The sequence below is a fragment of the Elaeis guineensis genome, chromosome 1 (assembly GCF_000442705.2).
Source record: "Elaeis guineensis isolate ETL-2024a chromosome 1, EG11, whole genome shotgun sequence".
NCBI lineage: Eukaryota > Viridiplantae > Streptophyta > Magnoliopsida > Arecales > Arecaceae > Elaeis > Elaeis guineensis.
Window position 1 is genome coordinate 15,193,294 of NC_025993.2, and position 6,000 is coordinate 15,199,293.

Below are 6,000 nucleotides of genomic sequence, written 5' to 3' on the forward strand. Positions count from 1 at the left end.
ATTTGATCAAAACCATTGGTCAACAGTTGTGAAACAAAAGAAAAAGGGCTAAAACAGTGCACCTTTATTTTAAACATGGGTTCCATCGACTCACCGCCCCAAATGAAGAGAGATAACAACTGTGAAACTCAGAAAAGAAGAGGATTAAGAGCTTAGGTCCCTTACCCAAATCTGGCGAGGTCAAGGAGGACGATTTGGCAATATTTTTGATTGGAAAAACAAAAGAAAGCTTTAAAAAAAGTTCTCAGAATCGGTAGCAATCCCGTGGCGTTTGGTTGTGGAGTCCAAAGGAGGAGAAAAAAGCCTCTTTTATAATTGAAATCCTACGTTTTTAGTCGAGTTTGGTTTGCCCTAGTACTCCTAATCTCCAACAAAATCACAATGAAAGAATACTCCTATCAGAAGTCTTCTTTCTTATCCTCCTCATGTGCAATGCACATTACTACCATGAGCTTTTCAGGCTGACCCAAGGCCTAAAACTTAGGTTATTACAAATACTCTCAAGGAAATTCTTTGTGCACTACGGGCAGTGTAGAAAATCCGATGTAGAGCATATCGCTTTATGTGATTGGTCTACATAGCCACCACTTTTCAAGACGTATTTAATACCTGCAGTTTCATTTTTTATTTAAAAATTTTGAATTACAAAAATACTTCCGCTCTTTGAAAAAAATTATGACATCTTATATCCATATTATGACATCCTGCATGTAGGAAGTCATAATTTTGATGTAGAAGTTCTAGTTTTTTTCAAAGTGCAGAGATATTTTTGTCATTCAAAATTTTCAAACGAAAAAGCAGAATTGCAGACATTAAATGTACATTGAAAAATGGTTAGACAAAAATACCCCTTGTATATTATGACATCTTAGGACATATTATGACATCCTGGGCCATATTATGATATCCTACATGCAGAAAATCATAATTTAACATAGGATGTCATAATATACCATAAGACATCATAATTTTCTGAATCATATTATGACATCTTGCATGTAGGAAGTCATAATATACTATAGGATGTCATAATTTTTTTCAAAGAGTAAAAATATTTTCGTCATACAAAATTTTTAAGTGAAAAAGCAGAACTGTAGATATTAAATATGCATTGAAAAATGGTAGCTATGTGAATCAATCACATAAAGTAGTGCGCTCCACGTCGGATTTTTTATACCGCTCATGGTCCACAAAGAATTTCTCATACTCTCAATAGAAAGGGGATCTAGTCAATATATTCTGGACCACGAAACAACAAAAATTAAGGTTTGCAAACAATTTGTCAAGACTTTTGACTTCCTTTTGCACCTATAAACACCGAAACATCGTGCATATATTTTTTATAGCTTTCTGAAAATAAGAGAAGGTTTTAGAATACCTTATTCATGTAGTAGAACTTTCACTTAAAATGCTGATTAAAAAACAAATGCCACCATTTCAAATAAAATCCTGTTTTTTGATGTAAATCAAAAAGTATTATGTTGACCCAGAGAAAATACCATTAGGAACATTTGTTGTTAAAAAAAGATATTTTGTCGTAGTGATGTTTTGGAAACGCCTCAGTTCTTTATTAAATAGTCCGAGGAAATCTCAAGTCTTCATCATGGGGACCAAAACTCAGATTATGTCGAGGTATTATTAGGCATCAACAACATTTAGCCTACTTGTTGTTGAGTAGCCTAAATGCTTTCTTTTTTCCTTACCAAAATAAATAAAAAAAAAAACAACATTTAGCCTATTTAACAACAAGTACCCTTCACTTACACTTCACGTATACAGCTTGCGAGAAAAATAATGTGGTACTTTTGCAATCATAGGTCAACCTATCAGGGTTGGTTGAATGATATTTAATCAAAGATGATCCTAATCAGAGGATCAAATCAATTGTGGTTCCAATGATGCTGCACTAAAAAGGTATGTCAGCCACGTCTTTAATTAAAAATAAAAAATAAAAAGGACATCAAATTTGTATTCTACGTAGATTTCTCTTTCCCACATTTTACCTCCATCAAAACTTGCCCAATAGCAGTCACAGGTTCTGAATCGACTTCGAAGATGCTCTGGATGTGCTAAACAAGCAGCTCCCTTTGAAACAAGTCACATCTCAAGGCACATTTGTCATGCATGAAACAATATTCCAATAAAGATTTCAATAATCGTACACTCCTCTAACCAAAACTTAAACCGGCTTCATGAATTTGAGTTATATCATAATTATAGCTATTGAAACTTGAACTCAAAATTACTGTCCAAAAAAAAAAAAAAAAAACTAAGTCAAAATCAGGAATTAAAGTTTATCTCTCTTGAAAAACTATTTTATTTGCATAAATCAATTACTATTACATGTTTCTAAAAGAAAAGAAAGAGGGTATAATTTCATGTTCCTTCATTCTCCAATTGGAAAAAAAATTTAATGAGATTTCCTCGCATAACAGTTCCACATAGTTGAACAATGTATGTTCCAAAATTGCATCTTATTCTACATAAATTTAAAACAAGAAAACATTTTCTTATTTTCTACACTAGAAGGCAACTACCCACGTGGCCCTGAACATTGCTCTTGCAAACCATTGTCTCCAGAAATAATGATGACATCTATAGACTCTCTGCAGACGACTCCCCTACCTTCGCTGCTTCTCTTCCTTTTCCCCAAAGTACTATGTACAACCCGATTACTATCAATACAGCTCCTAATACACTGCACAACAAAATATAAAATTAGAAGATTAGATTACTTTTTAATCAATATATGCATATTCTATATCTTTTGCTGGGTAAAAATTGCATAAAAACAAGAAGAGCTTGTGCAATTACAAGAACTGTATCTCGTGTGGACAAATCATAGGATGCACGTGAGAAGCCTGGGTAACTATATGATTGCTCATCTGATTAGATATTTCCTCTATTTTTTAAGTAATAATATGATGGATGTTTTGGAATTTATCCTATTATGCATCGGGACTTACTTTAGTTGGTTTAGTTTAATATGGACTCTAACTAAAGATAAGGCTCTCATAAAATGAGGAGAATATACTTAATGGTTATAATGATAAATTTAAACTCTACAAAATCATTATGCATAATGTCTATTTCAGTCTTTATAGCTAATTTAGATACCATCTCTAATGGATGAGGCACGTTATGAATGAACACCCTACCGATTTGGCCCCAACTCATCCGAGAGCTTGCAAGGTCATCCATCTAGAGTACTCAAAATTGGGATTGGAAAACTAATGTGCTACTCTGGTCAATGAGGAGCACATCCAGCTCGTTTTTTTTTTTTTTTTATAATTGCAAACAGACTGATTTCAAACATCGACAACTTCTTCTTCAGGTAAATTCTATTGCCCTATAAAGTTTAATAGGATGTACTTTCAATTTAGCTACTCTAGTTTCTTCTCAAAAGAAAAAAAAAAATAGTATATCAGTCTGAACTGAATCAAGTATGAGAGCCGTGCATGAATATTCTCAGTTAGAGGAAGCTGGAATCAAGTCTAAGATTTTGCATCTTGTTAACAGCAGTGTGATCCCAACACCGAATCTAGAGTCATTTACACACAACTACCACCGACAGCCAAGCATCTAATACCAAGAACAATACGAGATGGTAGTACATGTATGTCAAACAACCTTATGAACACCACAAGCAGACAGGCTCAAGCAGGGCCTTTTATGAGTTATGTGTTGCACTAGTGAAGATATAAAGAAGAAAAGTGAACTCAAGAATTCAATATTACCTTCCAAGATGCAACTTTTTTCATTCAATAAGAAAAGTGAACTCAAGAATTCAATATTACCTTCCAAGATGCAACTTTTCATTGAATAAAAGTGAACTCAGAAGTGCCACGATGACAAGAATCAAAGGATTAAAGATAGAAGCATACAGTGGGCCCTTCTTCTTGATGCACCAAGCCAGAACTGTAAGGATCAATGCAGATCCCACCACACCCTACAACATCACATCAGGCAACAATTAAGGCACACTTTAGCAGACACATAAATATTGTCAAAGGAACAAGAGAACAAAAAAGAAGAATGTCTGGAAAACCAAAAAAAGAACAAGAAAAATCATACTGAAGAGACAACGGCAAGCAGCCTAATATCGAACCCTAATCTCCATTGTTCCCAATCCCTCTCTACACAAAGTGCAAAAACGATGCACTGAACTGTGCCCATCAAACACATCAAGGCTGTGCTCGAGTAGTGACAAGGATATTGTTTCATCATCTTTGCCTACCAAGATAAATATTTGGAGACATATCCAACAGTTATGCAAGTGTAGTCCAAAGTCACCTGAATTATTAACCAGAATGCATAACAGATACAAGTGGCAACAGCCAGCAATGAGACCATTACTTCATTACCCGGCTCTTGACGAGGTGCTGCAGATCCCCTGGAGTGGGACTTTAGGAGGTTGATGTTTGTTGACCAGAGATTGATGTCTACTCCTTTGTAGAAGGTGAGAAGCAAGGCACCACCAATCCCAACCAAGGTGCCCAAAACCTTTGCTTGTCCGGAAATGGAATGGATTCCTAAACTCTCCAACCTTCATGTAAAATTTAATCACAAATTCGATATATAGAAAAAAAAAATAGATTCCCCAAATTTATTTATAAAAATATAAATTGAAAAGAAAAATCTCTAAATTTATTTGTGACAATATAAATAGAATATCAAGAACCTGAATAGAACAGTTTAAATGAATGTGATTGCTGGGACGAGATTAGTCATAGCTGAGGCAAAGGTTGCTGATGTAAGCTTTATGCTCCAGACATACAGATTTTGGGTTAATGAACACCTGCCCAATTAAACATAACCCAAATATGTAGGAAGTGATTTCCAATCAATAAAATAAGATATGAAGTGCCACTACTAATAGATGATTAAATTAGAGAGGCATAGTCATCGCTAGATAGCTTGACAATACTTTAGGCATAATTATAATGAGCGAACTTAAAATTTTGTTGGAAAATTTCTGCTAATTAATATAATTAATTATAAAAGATTTTGAATAGATTATGTCTTTAAAGCTTTTGTAATAGCCACATATGGTGAACTATAAGATTGGGAGTTAATTTGATTACAGTCACATAATTTTTTTATGGAGAAGTTGCGGTGACCTTTAGTAACATTAGTACGTTCACGCATGCGAACCATGCCTGGTATTAGAAAAAACAAAGTAAAATAAGAACCTAAAAAAAGTAAAACACTCAAGCAAATGAAGCAAATATAATTATAAATATAAGTATACAATAATTATATGAATAACTTTACTTTCAAATAAAACTCACATGCACAACATCGCCAAGCCGAGCAAGTATGTGTGTGGTCACCAGCCAACTTCCCTCAAAGCCCAACTTGAGCTTCCTTGAAAAGAAAATCCATTTAAGCAAGTAAACTTACTTTTATAGATCTGATGTGGGACTAATTAATTTGAAGAGTTTTAAGACATTTGAAACAACTAACAAATGGAGACAAGATTGATTTTGTTTTTAAAATTTAAATTTTTTATAAATTCAAAAACTCCAACAAGACAGACCTTCATTAATAACTAATGAAGTTGGAGGTTTTCCTCCTTCCCTTTTGATATAGAGAGAAAGATAGAAAACATGCATGGGATCTTATCAAAAGATTTTGTAGTCAAGATAAGCAATTAAGCATGGAATAAGTTTGAGGAAAAAAATTCAAAGTAGCAACCTCTCTTTCAAAAATTACCCATACTGATAATTGTTATATGATAAGCTTTTACATGTGAACCAACTAATTTTCTAAGCGAAGATTTGACAGAGTACATGTAATTTGTATTAGCTTTGAATATGAAATAAGTAGATGCAACAAGCTGCAACCACCCTGTGCTAAACGTGGTCATCCAGTAATGCAATTCTCTTTTCTAGTGTTATTGGCAGTCAGCCGATATCAGGACTCAACTAAAAGCCACCCCAGAGATTTGGCAAGGATCCCGGGAAGGCAGAGATGAACATTGAAAGGTCCACGGCTGTC

At 34.1% G+C, this 6,000-nt stretch overlaps 1 pseudogene; it reads right to left on the reverse strand.

Moving 5' to 3' along the window:
• The window catches only part of LOC105038083 (WAT1-related protein At1g25270-like), a 73,149-nt pseudogene that overhangs the window by 15,666 nt on the left and 51,483 nt on the right, over positions 1-6,000 (reverse strand).